Source organism: Apium graveolens, chromosome 5 (genome assembly GCF_009905375.1).
Source record: "Apium graveolens cultivar Ventura chromosome 5, ASM990537v1, whole genome shotgun sequence".
Taxonomy (NCBI): domain Eukaryota; kingdom Viridiplantae; phylum Streptophyta; class Magnoliopsida; order Apiales; family Apiaceae; genus Apium; species Apium graveolens.
Window position 1 is genome coordinate 60599596 of NC_133651.1, and position 16276 is coordinate 60615871.

General features: G+C 39.3%; 1 non-coding gene across 1 annotated transcript; it reads left to right on the forward strand.

Moving 5' to 3' along the window:
* Positions 1–8018: 8018 nt before the first annotated feature.
* On the forward strand, positions 8019–8125 carry LOC141662775 (small nucleolar RNA R71). The gene has a single exon (XR_012550867.1). It is a non-coding gene; the product is annotated as a small nucleolar RNA R71 (small nucleolar RNA).
* The last annotated feature ends 8151 nt before the right edge of the window (positions 8126–16276 follow it).

The window sequence follows — 16276 nt, forward strand, 5'->3', positions numbered from 1 at the left end:
ATGTAAAACGTCTCTGAAAACTACTTATATAGGAGTCCCACAGTACTCAGCTATCTTAGAAGTTGGAAGCTCAACCGATTTAGGGGTCTAAAATAAATATTTTAAATTTCCGTCCCTGAGCGGCCGCTCAGCATTACTGAGCGGTCGCTCAGCTTCCTGAGCGGTCGCTCAGCAGAGCTGAGCGGGCGCTCAGACCCCTTCTGGAAAATGCTCTATTTTTGCTCCGGTTCTTTGCTGCATTCTACTCCTATCTTCCCAATTGCAATGCCAAACACATGCCAAGGCTTATTCTTGAGGAAATCTCTCCACAAATGCAAGTAATACCCTGAAACACACAAACACTAGAAAAATGCATCAAATACACAAAATACTTGATTTCAAGACATCAATTCAAGCCATTATAAGACGTTCTAAGTGGTATAAAATGCCATTTATCACACCCCCAAACTTAAATCGATGCTTGTCCTCAAGCGTCACAGACTCAAAAATCAAACAAAAATATGCATGAATGCAATCTATATGAAATGCAGCAATCCCCCTTACTACGACCAAACCAACTGACTTACGACATCTTAACAAATGTAATTAGGCGAATAAAGATCAAAAAAATCATGCAAAGTAACATACAACCGGAAACGTGGTGTGTGCGGATGCTTAACATATAGGCTTCGAAACTAGATCAATTATCATAACTTGACTATCCTTAAGGTAATCACATGATTATACGGAGAATAAAATTCTAGGCACAAAATTACTTATAACACTTTAAGATTACTGGAGCTTATTACAGAATCATGCTTTTTATTTAACACAACAAACAAATGCTTATTTGACCGTGCAATGAGTGAGGTCCACAAAAGACTTATACAATGGCATCCATGTAGCGAGCGTTAGGTTAGCGGATCCCAGACTATAAAAGCCTTAGGTCACTAGGCACAAAGTCCCCTAAGAACTTAATAACTCGAATACCAAAGAGCCCACTCGTGATCAATTATGCATTAACTCTCTATTTTTTTCTTTCTTTTTTTTATTTTCTTTTCTTCTTTGTTTTTCAAAACTTCTGAGCAAGTGCGTTTCGCTCCATCTTGCTCAACCCTAGACTACTCGTATAAAAATACGAGCCGACTACTATCCATTTGATGCCTAGCCACAATTAGCAATGAATTTCACTTTTTACTCCAATTTTTCTTTTCATGTCTTTTAGCACTAAGAACCTATTATAAATTCTAAGCATAATCAATAGATTAACCTTGAAAACCATCAAACCATAACAACAATCTAGTCCTTAAGCATTCTCTAAGACTTAGTGAAATTATTAGTGTTTCTAGCATGCACGTCAACCTACAAGACTCAACATCACTTTAACGTTATCACTACACTCGCATTAACATTACAAATCAATTGGTAAAGCAACGCAAAAAGGATCATGGTATATGCATGAGCTAAATGACATGATAAATAAAGCTATAAATAAAAAAAACTATATGGCAAAAATATGCAATTATATGAACTAAACTATCATGAATATGCAACTATATGACACACACACAAAATATTCCTTAACTACCACTCCCAAACTTAAAATCTTCACTGTCCCTAGTGAAGGTAGTAGAAAGGAACACAGGGTATACCTACTCGGACAGATCATCACCATCATCACCCTCAGAGGGTGGAGTATCAGGAGGCGGATATGCAGAGTCCTCACCAAAAACGGGCCACTGGATGTCAGCTCCAAGGCCTCTAAAAGCAGTCCCAAGCACAAGGGTGAGCTCCTGAGCAAACCTGCTCTTCGTCTCGTACATAGCATCCATCCTCCTCGACAGCCTCCTATACTGGGCATCAGCCATCCTAGCACCCTCCTGAGCTCTAGAAGAACCTGCCTCATCACGCCCTGGTCTCACCATGGTAGCACCGCGTGCTGGACGCCCTCTTGGAAGATGATAACCCAGCCCATGCTCTTCGGGCTCTCCACCAGTCCACTCCTGCATCGCATTCAGAGTCCCGAAATTAATAGGAGCGGCCGGAAGCTGCAACTGCTCATGAGAAGGCCACCGAACTCCCACTGCTCGGTAAAGCTTTGTAACAGTAGATGCATAAGGGATGTTCATGTGCTTCGCTCCCCTCAAAAACTTCAGAATTCCTTGGTAGATGAACTCACCAAGGTCCACATAGTACTCCTCATTCAAAATACCCCATAACAACTGTGCTCGCTCAACTGTAACCTCATGTGCATGTGAAGTAGGCAGAATATTAGCGTAAATAAAGGCATTCCATGCACGGGCATACCTATTCATTGTAATTGCCGTAAAATGACGATACTCGTTAGTCCCAGTCTTGAACGTCCAAACCGTGCCCGGCCTACAGAGAGTAGCACAAATCAAATCCAAGTCAAAATCTTCAGTAATCTTCTCATTCCAATTCTCCTCCGTGGGCTTTCTATATCACTGCCCAATCACACGATGAATCGCCTCAGGATGATAATCCACCGTCATCCCCCGCACAACACAAAACCCATTCTTTTCAGCCTTCGCGTTCGCATAGAACTCGTGAACAATGCTCATCGGAACTGCCTCTGGTGACTCACAGAAAGCGATCCAACCCTTCTCAGCAATCATTGGCAACAACTCACCATCCCTCCCCGATGGTAAGAATCCCCTCTCCTTCAAAATTGGCTTACCCAGATGCCTAGTATACTCCTCCTCGGCAGCCCTATCAAACAAACGAGGCCTCGCAGCAGTACCCATTGAAGAATCAGCAGTAGGAACAGTGATGCTGCTATCAATAGTCCTGGATCTCTTGGGTGGCATTGAAACTGAGAAAAAGTGCTTAAGAATTGTGTTTTTGAATATGGGAGAGAGTTTAAGGTTTGAAAGTGTATGGGGAGTATATGGAATAGTTGTATGTATATATAGGGTAGAGATTAGGTTAAAATTTGATTAGGAGTGGGTTTTGAGGGTTAAAAATGTGGGTAATGGGAAGATAATTCGTGGGTAGTGGGGCTGTGTTTGTATTTTTATGTATTCTGTTTTTTTTGGTTTTTTTCTAAGGCTTAAAAAAATTCTGCCAGTCGGGCCCTGAGTGGTCGCTCACCTTGCTGAGCGGTCGCTCAGCAGAGCTGAGCGGGCGCTCAGGGGTCTTCTGGAAAAATAATTTTCTTGCCCTGTTTTTCTGATTTTTTTGTGGTTTTGGATAGGTTACGAACTTCTAAGGGTGCCTATAACAACAAATCATAGGTTGCCTCCCACGAAGCGCTTCTTTTTCGTCATTAGCTTGACGTAGCGTACCTTACTCAAGTTTACAATAAAATGGCACTAACCACTTCCCGGTTTGTCGTGTCCCCATAGTAATGCTTCAAACGCTGACCGTTAACCTTGAATGCTTGGCCCGGATCATTCTCAAAAATCTTCACCTCTCCATATGGAAACACAGTTTTGATAATAAAAGGTCCAGACCACCTTGATTTCAACTTTCCAGGAAAAAGACGGAGACGAGAGTTGAATAAAAGAACTTGCTACCCCGGAACAAATGACTTAGGATATAGCTTCCTGTCGTGCCACCTTTTCACTTTTTCCTTGTACATTTTGTTGTTCTCGTACGCTTGGAGTCGAAATTCATCAAGTTCATTTAACTGAAGCATTCGCTTTTTACCAGCTGCATCTAGATCAAGGTTCAACTTCTTCAACGCCCAATAGGCTTTATGCTCAAGCTCCGTAGGTAAATGACATCCCTTACCATATACAAGTTGAAACGGGGACATCCCAAGTGGAGTCTTGTATGCTGTTCTGTAAGCCCAAACAGCTTCATCGAGCTTTAAAGACCAATCCTTCCTTGACGGAAAAACAACTTTCTCTAGAATGCGCTTGATCTCTCTATTAGATACTTCCGCTTGACCATTCATTTGCGGATGATAGGCAGTAGCAACATGATGATTCACATTGTAGCGCTGCGTCATAGAAGTGAACTTACGGTTGTAGAAATGCGACCCCTCATCACTTATGATTACTCATGGCGTTCCAAACCTTGTGAAAATTTGCTTATGAAGAAAATTCAACACTACCTTTGCATCATTCGTCGGCAGAGCTTTGACTTCTACCCATTTTGAGACATAATCGACTGCCAGCAAGATGTATTGATTATTGCAGGATGAGACAAATGGTCCCATGAAATCGATTCCCCAAACATCAAAGACCTCAACTTCAAGCATCACATTTAACGGCATCTCATCCTTCCTCGTAAGATTCCCCACTCTTTGGCAACGATCACACCTTAAAACGAACTGATGAGTATCCTTAAACAAAGTAGGCCAGAAAAAACCTGCTTGCAGAATACGAGCTGCCATCTTCTCACCACCATAATGTCCACTATAAACTGTGGAGTGGAAGTCTCGTAATATCCCCTCCGTCTCACAGAATGGGATACATCTCCTGATGATCTGGTCAGCTCCCTGTCTAAACAAATACGGTTCATCCCACATATACCACTTCACCTCATGCATAAATTTCTTCTTTTGAGTTGTATTCATATTAGGAGGCATTATATTGCTGACAAGATAGTTCACAATATCTGCAAACCATGGCTCTTCCTCCTGAACTGCGAACAACTGCTCATTCGGAAAGGATTCGTTGATCAATGTCTTATCATGTGAAGTAGACTCGGGATTCTCCAATCTAGAGAGATGGTCAGCCACTTGATACTCAGTACCTTTCGATCCTTGATCTCTAACTCAAATTCCTGTAGCAAGAGCACCCAACGAATGAGTCTAGGCTTCGAATCCTTCTTGGAAACCAAATAGCGAATGGCCGCATGATCAGTGAACACTGTCACCTTTGTCCCAAGCAAATAAGATCGAAATTTTTTGAAACCAAAGACTATAGCCAAGAGCTCCTTCTCAGTAGTGGTGTAGTTCATTTGAGCTCCATTTAAAGTCTTACTAGCATAGTAGACCACATGAAAGAGATTATTCTTGCGCTGCCCAAGAACTGCTCCCACCGCATAATCACTCTCATCACACATCATCTCAAAGGGCTCTGTCCAATCTGGTGCTGTAATAACTGGTGCAGTTATCAAACTCTTCTTGAGAGTCTCGAATGCCTTCAAGCATTCATCATCGAATTTGAAAGGCACATCCTTGTCGAGCAAGTTGCACAATGGCTTAGATATCTTCGAAAAGTCCTTGATAAAACGCCGATAAAAACCCACATGACCAAGAAAACTATGGATTCCTTTCACAGAAATAGGTGGCGGAAGATTTTCAATGACTCCCACCTTGGCTTTGTCCACCTCAAGACCCTTGCTAGAGACCTTATGCCCAAGAATAATGCCTTCACGCACCATAAAGTGACATTTTTCCCAATTAAGCACCAAATTAGTTTCCACACACCTTTTGAGCACTACACGAAGATTATTCAAACATTCATCATACGAATGTCCAAAGACGGAGAAGTCGTCCATGAACACCTCGACATTATTTCCAATCATATCAGAGAATATAGCCATCATACATCTCTGAAAAGTGGCCGGTGTGCCACATAAGCCAAACGAAACTCTGCGAAAAGCAAATGTGCCAAATGGACAAGTGAAGGTAGTCTTTTCTTGATCCTCTGGTGCAATACAAATCTGATTATACCCCGAATAGCCATCCAGAAGATAATAATACTCATGACCGGCTAACCTATCAAGCATCTAATCAATAAATGGAAGAGGGAAGTGATCCTTCCTCGTGGCCTTGTTCAACTTTCTGTAGTCCATGCATACCCTCCATCTTGTGACTGTTCGAGTGGAGATGAGCTCGTTCTTATCATTTGCTACCACTGTAATACCTCCTTTCTTAGGTACACATTGCACGGGGCTCACCCAAGAACTGTCAGATATGGGATAAATGATTTCTGCATCCAGCCACTTCAGAATTTCTTTCTTTACCACTTCTTTCATGATAGGATTAAGTCTTCACTGTTGCTCAATAGTTGGCTTACTACCCTCCTCTAGCAGAATTTTATGCATGCAGTACGAAGCGCTGATCCCTTTGATGTCTGCTATAGTCCATCCGATAGCCGATTTGAATTCTCTCAAGATCTTCAAGAGCTTGTCCTCCTCACTACCTGAAAGTTCAGATGCAATAATAGCAGGTAAAGTAGATGCATCACCTAAAAAGTATATCTCAAGTGTTCAGGCAATGGTTTAAGCTCCAAGGTAGGTGCTTCCTCAATAGATGGTTTGAGCTTTCCTTCAGCATTTTTGAGGTCAGAAGTACCAAGAGATTCAAAAGGCATGTCTAGCTTTTGCCTCCAAGGAGAAGCATTTAGATATTGAAGTTGCTCATTGTTATCCTCATCATCACTGTCAAAGTCCCCCACTAAGGCTTTATCTAATGCATCAGACATTAGCATATGATCAAGTTTTGAAGTAACCGCAGAATCAATCAAATCCACCTTTAATCACTCTTCGTCTTCTGTAGGGAATTTCATCGCTTTGAATACATTGAATGTCACATCCTGATCCTGCACCCACATAGTAAGTTCACCTTTCTGCACATCTATCAAGGTACGGCCTGTAGCCAAGAAAGGTCTCCCCAAGATTATGGGAATCTTCTTATCTTCCTCGAAATCCAGAATCACAAAGTCTGCAGGAAAGAAGAGCTTTTCCACCTTTAACAGCACATCCTCCATTATGCCTCGTAGGTATGTAATAGAACGATCAGCCAATTGCAGAGACATGTAGGTGGGCTTTGGATCAGGAAAATTCAACTTTTTGAAGATAGACAACAGTATCAGATTGATGCTTGCTCCCAAATGACACAGGCACTTGTCAAAAGATAACTTGCCAATGGTGCACGGAATGGTGAAGCCACCTGGATCTTTAAGCTTTGGAGGTAATTTTTGTTGCAGCACAACACTGCACTCTTCCGTTAGAGAAATGGTCTCAAGGTCATCCAGTTTCACCTTCCTTGAAAGAATACTCTTCATAAATTTCGCATAACTAGGCATTTGCTCCAGAGCCTCAGCGAAAGGTATATTGATGTGAAGTTTCTTGAACACCTCCAGAAACTTACTAAACTGCTTATTCGGCTTTTGTTGTTGCAATCTCTTAGGGAAATGTGGTGGAGGATAGAGCTGTTTCTCCCCTGTATTACCCTCAGACAGAGTGTGTTCAACAGTAGTCTTCCTTGGTTACGCTGCTTTCTCCTTTTGCTTAGCTTCTTCATCACCAACTTCAGCTTCTCCGTCTTTTGCTTAGCATCAACAACTTTTCTAGATCTTAATGTTATAGCTTTGACTTGCTCTTTAGCTTCCTTCCTGCCTGGCACTTTAGTATCACTGGGAAGTGTGCCAGGTTGACGATTGAGCACTGCATTGGCTATTTGACCGATTTGATTTTCCAAGGTCTTGATAGAAACAGCCTGACTTTTGCACAACAGCTTGAGTTCTTTGAAATCAGCACTAGAAGGTGGAGCTGCACCTCCTTGTTGAGGATATGATTGCCTTTGAGCATAATGCTGTGGTTGCTGGAATCCAGGTGGATTAAACTGTTTACTTACGCCTTGTTGATATGGTTGCTGAATAACATTCTGATTATTACTCCAGCTGAAATTTGGATGATTTCTGTTGTTAGGATGATAAGTAGCTGGCACAGGCTGCTGCGGTCGCTGATAATTGTTCACATACTGAACAGATTCATTAACAAGAGAACACTGATCCGTAGCATGAGAACCTGCACAAAGCTCACAGACCATAGCTATCTGATTGACTCCATAGGTGGCTAAAGAATCGACCTTCATAGACAGCGCTTAGAGCTGCGCTGCAATAGCTGTAGCTGCATCAACTTCCAGAATACCTGCTACCTTCCCAGGCATCATCCTTTAAGTTGGGTTCTGATGCTCATTTGCAGCCATAGTCTCAATAAGATTATAAGCCTCAGTATAACTTTTGGCCCACAAGGCGCCTCTAGTTGCTGCATCGAGCATGGGCCGAGATTGGGCCCCTAAACCATTATAGAAACCAGTGATCACCATTCAATCAGGCATACCATGATGTGGACACTTTCTCAACATCTCCTTGTAGCGCTCCCAAGCTTCGTACATAGATTCTGTAGGTTGCTGCGCAAACTGAGTAAGAGCACTCCTCATAGCCGCAGTTTTCGCCATTGGATAGAACTTCACCAGAAACTTCTGCACAAGATCTTGCCAAGTAGTGATGGACCAAGCTGGTTCAGAATGTAACCAGTCCTTAGCTTTATCCCTCAGTGAGAATGGGAAAAGCCTCAGCTTGATAGCCTCATCATCACACCATTATATTTGAAAGTACTACAGATCTCGACAAAATTCCTGATGTGCATGTTGGGATCTTCAGTAACAGCACCTCCAAAAGAAACAGAATTCTGCACCATCTGAATAGTGCCCGACTTGATTTCAAAAGTGTTAGCCTGAATAGTCGGGTGAAGGATGCTTGACTGAATGTCATCAAATTTAGGTCGAGAAAAGTCCATAAGAGCTGGATCTGCCTGAACTATACGATCACCCATGATTACTGGTTCTTTCTGCTCACTTTCTGTATCCGAATCTTCAAAATATATCTTCTCCAGAATACCAAGAACTTTGTCTGTCTCCTCAGCCGTATCTAAAGTCCTCTTGCGAGTATGAGAACGTGTTTGCATAAATGCTCGCTAAAGTACCTGAAACACAACCGGAAACAATAAGTAACAAGTCTTAATCAATAAGTCCTAATGACCACTGATGGTAAGTACATAAACTAAACAAATACGCCGAGTCCACGGCAGCAGCGCCAAAAACTTGTTAGGGGAAAACACGCGCTAATAATACACGCAAGTATACGCACTCACAAGTAATATAGAATACTTTCTAGTTCGTTCCCACAGAGACTCAGACTAATTATGTTCAATTAACACTCACTCACCAATGTATAATTACTTCTCAATGTCAAGACAATAACACTTAGATTTGATTAACTAATTATTAACTACAATTAACTACGAGAATTAAGCACTTAATTGACACTTGAATAACAATATTAAATGCACATGAATATGCATCAATTATGTTGAGACCCTATATGTCTATAGAATTTGACAACATAACGATTTAAGCACAAGTTATTCCTTATGATTACACAGGTCAAGTAAAACGGTTAGAGTTACCCACTAATCATGCATACACATACATGAACCTATGCTAGCATGGCAAGTTCTAAACCTCAAGATCCACCGTCGCTTCACAAGAGATTGACACCCTATCTTATATGTTCGCGATGCACATAAGACGAATAAGCACAACAAATACTAGATATCATACAATCATCACACACTAAGGTATTAAACAACTAACTAAAGAATTCCATAGCAAATCCGTTACGACCCCATGAACACGATAAGCCCATGATTGAACTCATCGTCACCATGGGTTCATATGAAAACATGATAATAACACACGAGAATAATAACTAAAACTACTTATATTAAACCAGAGTACGTCACAAGAGTAAATAGGTTCAAAGTAAAGAAAACTAGCATCCAACGTTATAACGAAATAAAGAATCACAAGAAAATATGCTTCCTCTTCGTTGCGATGTGATAAAACGGTCTTCTTCCTTATCTCCTTGCTTCTCGATTAATATTACGATTCAACACTATGTAAAATGTCTCTGAAAACTACTTATATAGGAGTCCCACAAAACCCAGCTATCTCAGAAGTTGGAAGCTCAACCGAATTAGGAGTCTAAAATAATTATTTTAAATTTCCGTCCCTGAGCGGCCGCTCAGTATTCCTGAGCGGCCACTCAGCATTCCTGAGCGGTCGCTCAGCTTCCTGAGAGGTCGCCCAGCAGAGCTAAGCAGGCGCTCAGACCCCTTTTGGAAAAATGCTCTGTTTTTGCTCCCGTTCTTTGCTGCATTCTGCTCCTATCTTCCCAATTGCAATGCCAAACACATGCCAAGGCTTATTCTTGAGGAAATCTCTCCACAAATGCAAGTAATACCCTGGAACGCACAAATACTAGAAAAATGCATCAAATACACAAAATACTTGATTTCAAGACATCAATTCAAGCCATTATTAGACGTTCTAAGTGGTATAAAATGCCACTTATCAGAATCCTCGAACGACGGTGTGTCGCCGTCGGTGATCAGCTGCGGAGCAACACCGGTATGCCAAAGCATATCCAACTAAACAAAGGGGTACCCAAGGCACATATCGGCCTAGCAAGGTGTTATATCCCGTATAACACATAGCTTATGCTGGACCGCCGCCACGGCCTCTTACGCAACCATCCAATCTTAAAAACATTTTATTGAAAGGGGTCATAATACTTGACACCCTTATAAACTTTTATTCCCCCATTTACTTGGGTAGGAATACTCGCAAAACCAACTCATTTTCCACAAAATCTAAAACATTTATAAATCCATTAATTTGATAAGTAAAATCACTTAACTATTATGAACATAGAATAACAGAAGAGTACTTGCATAAACAGAATCATTTAATTCAGTGATATATAAAACATTTATCTATTCCGCTTGAGAATAGGGAAGGCAATACTTGCATAGGAAGATTTAAAATAAATATCACTTGAACAGTTAGTGATGATAGGGATACTTGCCTTTGAGATTTAGTAGTTAGTCGCACTCGCAAAGACGCATCTATTCTGACATTTTGTCTCAAAACATCTCCGTCTTACTTTTCAACACTTTACTGATATACTGCTCCTGCGATTGCTAGAAGCCAGATACCCAATACCCTTCCATTTAACTCTTTTCAATGTCTTGTCCCTGTTAGATATATTTGTGATGTCATGTCTAATAATGATTTGTATTTAGTTTTTCAGATCTTGATTAACAGGACAAATCAGGACTTAATTGGAAATCAGTACTTATACTGAAGTCAAAACTTAAGATATCAGAACTTAAGTTATCAGAACTTAGGATATCAGAAGATATTTATCAGGAGATAATATCAGGACTTAAGAAGACATTCAGATAAGGAAGGCGGCTGATTGAAAGGAAAGAAGATTAGGACAATCACAAGAAGAGATATGCATGGAGAAGAATTCTATGAAGAATAGAAGATTTGGAGGAAAAGATAACTAATTAATATATTTTAGGATGCAGACTTATATTCGATATCAATTAGAAGATTATCTTGTAACTGTGTGTCTATATAAACACTACATAGGGTTTACACTAGATGTGTTATCTTAATCGAGAATATTATTCATTGTAACCCTAGAAGCTCTCGTGATATTTGTTCATCACTGAGAGAGAACGGTTCCATTATAATATTGTTTTATTAATAAGATTATTATATGTTTCATACTTGTGTTCTTAATTCGATTTGATAATAGTACACACTGTATTCAACCCCCTTCTACAGTGTGTGTGACCTAACAAGTGGTATCAGAGCCAATCTGTTAACACATATACAGTAAAGATCCAAAACAATCATGTCTGAAAAAGAACAAACTCCAACCAAGCCCACCAAAACTGAAGAAACTCCAAAGACTGAAATCCATAGTCGATATGAGACTATTAGGGTTCCCATACTGAAACCTTCTGAGTATCCCATATGAAAAGTGAGGATGACTATGTTTCTGGAAGCTACAGATCCATAATACCTTGACAGAATTAATGAAGGACCATATAAGCCAACCAAGCTCTCTGTTGTAGTTGGAGATCAGCCAACACAGATTGTACCAAAGGAGAAAAGTGAGTATACAGCTGAAGATATCTCATCTATTTCCAACGATGCAGAGGTAATGCATTTGCTGCATAGTGCCATTGATAATGTCATGTCAAATAGGGTAATTAACTGCAAGACTGCAAAGGAGATATGGGATGCCTTGGAAATAACATGCCAGGGAACTGATGCAATTAAGAAGAACAAGGGGACTATACTCATACAAGAGTATGGGCACTTTGACTCAAAACCTGATGAGTCATTAACTGGTTTATATGACAGATTTTTCAAACTCTTGAATGATCTGTCACTGATGGATAAGGAATATGATCTTGAAGATACTAATCTTAAATTCCTTTTAGCTCTTCCTAAATGTTGGGATTTGAAGGCAACTACTATAAGAGACAATTATGCTCTTGATGAAACTACTCTTGATGAAATTTATGGTATGCTCAAAACTCATGAACTTGAGATGGATCAAAGAAGCAAGAGACATGGAAGAAAGTCAAGAACAGTTGCTCTTAAGGCTGAGGAGGAATCCCCCAAAGTGGCTGTCTCAAAGAAAGATAAAGGAAAGGCTCTCATCACAAAGTCTGATACTGAGTCATCAAGTTCTAATAGTGATGATGATTCAGAAACTGAAAGTCTATCTGAGATGGATGTTGATTAAGAGATGATGAAATTGTGTGCTCTTATGGTGAAGGGTATCACAAAGATAGCCTACAGGAAATTCAGAAGGGGAAAGAAGTTTTCCAGGAAAAGTGGAAGTCCTGATAAGAAGGGATTCAGAAAATCTGAAGGCAAAGCAGGAAAGTCTGATAGAGGAGATTACTCAAATGTTAAATGTTACAATTGTGGTGAGAAAGGCCACATATCTCCTGATTACAAGAAAGGAAAAGGTGACAAAGGCAAGGCACTTGTCACAAAGAAGAAAAGCTGGACAGACACTTCAGATTCTGAACATGAGGTGAACTATGCCTTGATGGCAGATGCTGATAGCAGTTCTGAAGCTGCTGAGTTAAAGGTACCTCAAACAACTTATGCTTTTCATACTGATGATATTACTGAGTTGAGATCTTATCTTAAAACCATATTCATTAGCTATAGAGATCAGACCTTAACATGTGATAGGTTAACTTCTGAAAGTCTGGCTTTTAAAAAAAGGAATTACTATTTAGAAAAAGGGTTAGTTATATTCCATCAAACTCAGAAAGAAAGAGATGATGCCTTTAATGTTAGAGATGATGTGTTAAAATTGAATCAATCTCTAAAAACTGAGTTAGAAAAGGAAAGAGAGATTATTAGGACTTGGACTAACTCTGGCAGAATAACTCAAAATTTGTTAAGTAGTGGAAACTGGAAAGAGGGCTTAGGCTATGGAGATGATAAAAGTGAAATAGGAACTGATCAACTTAAGCCAATTATTGTTAAACAGACTACTAAGCCAAAGGTAAATCCTGTTAAGTTTGTAGCTAAAACTGTAAAGTCTGATTCTGAAAAGATGAAAGATATTGATACAGAAGTTAAGGCAGATTCAAATTCTGACAAACTAAAACAGGATAAACCAGCTGAAGTTAACATATGCTTAATGACAAAGAAGCAACTTAAGTATAAGTTGAAAGAGATTAAGGATGTAAACAAGATAAAGCCACCTAGGAAAAATAGGAATGGAAAGGAAGGTGTGAACAAAAGCAATAATTATAAGTCTGTTCCTAATGCTCCTAGAAAGAAATGCAATAATTGTGGAAACACTAACCATCTTACTTCTTTTTGCAGGAAGAATAAGGATATAAATTATTTACCTCCTAAATCAGGAGTTAAGAGTCTGAATGTTAGGTTTAAACCACAAAATCCTTGTTTTCATTGTGGTATTTTATGGCATTCCATTTATACTTGTAAGGAATATCATAGTTTGTACTATGATTATTATCAAATAAAACCTTCTTTAAAGAAAGTTAGCATTATTCCTTCTAGTATAAGTTCTGATGCAAAGTCTGATACTGTAAATTCTGATAAGAAAAATGTTAACATAAACTCTGATGTTAAATCCGCTATAAATGTTAACAAACTTAATAAGGCCAAAAGATCCAAGAATGTATGGGTCCTTAAAACTAATCATTAGTGGTCTTTATGATTGCAGGGCAACAGGAAAAACATCCTAGTTCTGGACAATGGATGTTCAGGACATATGACTGAAAATAAAGCCCTGCTATCAGACTTTGTGGAGAAAGCTGGCCCAAGAGTTTCTTATGGAGATGGCAACATGGGAAAAACTCTGGGATATGGCAATATCAATCTTGGGAATGTCATCATTGTAAAAGTAGCTCTAGTCTCAGGACTTAAACACAATCTGCTGAGTGTCAGTCAAATCTGTGACAGAGTTTATCATGTGGATTTCTTTGAAGAACACTGTGAAGTTGTAAGCAAATCTACAGGCAAAGTTGTTCTGAAGGAGTACAGGCATGGTAACATTTATGAAGCTAAGCTTTCAACAAGTTCTGATGGTTCTGCAATTTGTCTGTTAAGTAGAGCATCAATTGAAGAAAGCTGGGATTGGCACAAGAAACTCTCTCATTTAAATTTTAACAATATAAATGAACTAGTCAAGAAAGATCTTGTGAGAGGACTGCCAAAATCAGTATTTGCTCCTGATGGCCTTTATGATTCATGTTAAAAGGCAAAACAAAGAAAATCTTCATTCAAGAGCAAGACTGAATCTTCAATTCTTGAGCCTTATCACCTACTACATGTTGATCTATTTGGTCCAGTGAATGTCATGTCTATTGCAAAGAAGAAATATGCTATGGTCATAGTAGATAAGTTTACCAGATACACATGGGTGTATTTCTTGCACATAAAAGTGAAACTGCATCTATCTTGATTGATCATGTCAAACAACTGGATAAGTTGGTCAAAGACTCTGTGAAAATCATAAGAAGTGATAATGCCACTGAGTTCAAGAATATGATTATGGAAGAGTTCTACAAAGACCATGGAATAAAGCAGGAATTTTCTGCTCATGGAACTCCACAGCAAAATGGAGTTGTTGAAAGAAAGAATAGAACTCTTATTGAAGCTGCACGAACTATGCTTGATGAAGCAAAGTTACCAACCTACTTTTGGGCTGAAGCTGTGCAGACTGCTTGTTTTACTCAGAATGCAACACTTATCAACAAGCATGGAAAAATACCATATGAGATGGTGAAGAAAAAGAAGCCAAATCTAAAGTATTTTCATGTATTTGGATGCTAGTGTTTTGTTCTTAAGACTCATCCTGAACAACTATCCAAATTTGATCTAAAAGCTGATGAAGGAATTTTTGTTGGATATCCACTTTCCATAAAAGCCTTCAGAGTCTACAATTTAAGAACAAGGGTTGTCATGGAATCTATCAATGTCTCTTTTGATGATAAGAAGATTACTAGACTTGAAGATTTCAATGATCATGATCAGCTGAGATTTGAGAATGAAGTTTTAAATTCTGATTCTGTAAATTCTGATAGTCTAAATCCTGATACTGCAAACTCTGATGTTATTGAAACTGTGGTGACTACGCCAAAGGAAAATGCACTTGTGCAGGGGAGTATATTGAAGATCCAACCACATCTCAAGAAGCATCAGAACCTAGAACAGACTCTTCAAGTTCTGATGGGCTAAGTTCTGATAATTTTGGAAACTCAAATTCTGATTCATCAAGTTCTGATGGGCCAAGTTCTGATAATTCTGGAAACTCAAATTCTGAAGGATCCAACTCGGAGAGCATAATTTCAGGGGGAGCATCAGAAAATGTTGATGGAGACAACATGGATCATGGGGGAGCATCCAGTTCTAGAGATAATCTTCCATCTACAAGAAAGTGGACAAAAGCACATAAATCTGACTTGATTATTGGAGATCCTGAAGCAGGTATTAGAACTAGAACAGCAACATCAAATTACTGTCTCTATCATTCTTTTCTTTCTCAGGCTGAACCAAAGAAAGTGGAAGAAGCTCTTCAAGATGCTGATTGGGTGCAAGCAATGCAGGAAGAGTTAAATGAATTTGAAAGAAATAAAGTCTGGACCCTAGTTCCAAGACCAAAGAATAGATCAGTTGTTGGTACAAAATGGGTGTTCAGAAACAAAACTGATAGTGATGGCATAATTACAAGAAATAAAGCAAGGCTGGTTGCAAAAGGATACTCTCAACAGGAGGGAATTGATTATGATGAAACATTTGCACCAGTTGCTAGATTGGAAGCCATAAGGATATTTTTGGCTTATGCTGCTCACAAAAAGTTTACAGTCTTTCAAAAGGATGAAAAAAGTGCTTTTCTGAAAGGAGAATTGGAAGAAGAAGTATATGTTGAACGACCTCCAGGTTTTGTAGATTCAAAATTTCCTAATCATGTCTACAGACTTGATAAAGCACTTTATGGCCTTAAGCAAGCTCCAAGAGCATGGTATGAGACATTAGCTCAGTTTCTTCTGGAAAGTGGTTTTAATAGAGGGACTATTGATAAAACTTTATTTTATCTCAACCATGGAAAGGACTTACTTTTGGTGCAGATATATGTTGATGATATCATTTTTGGTTCTACAAATGACAAACTTT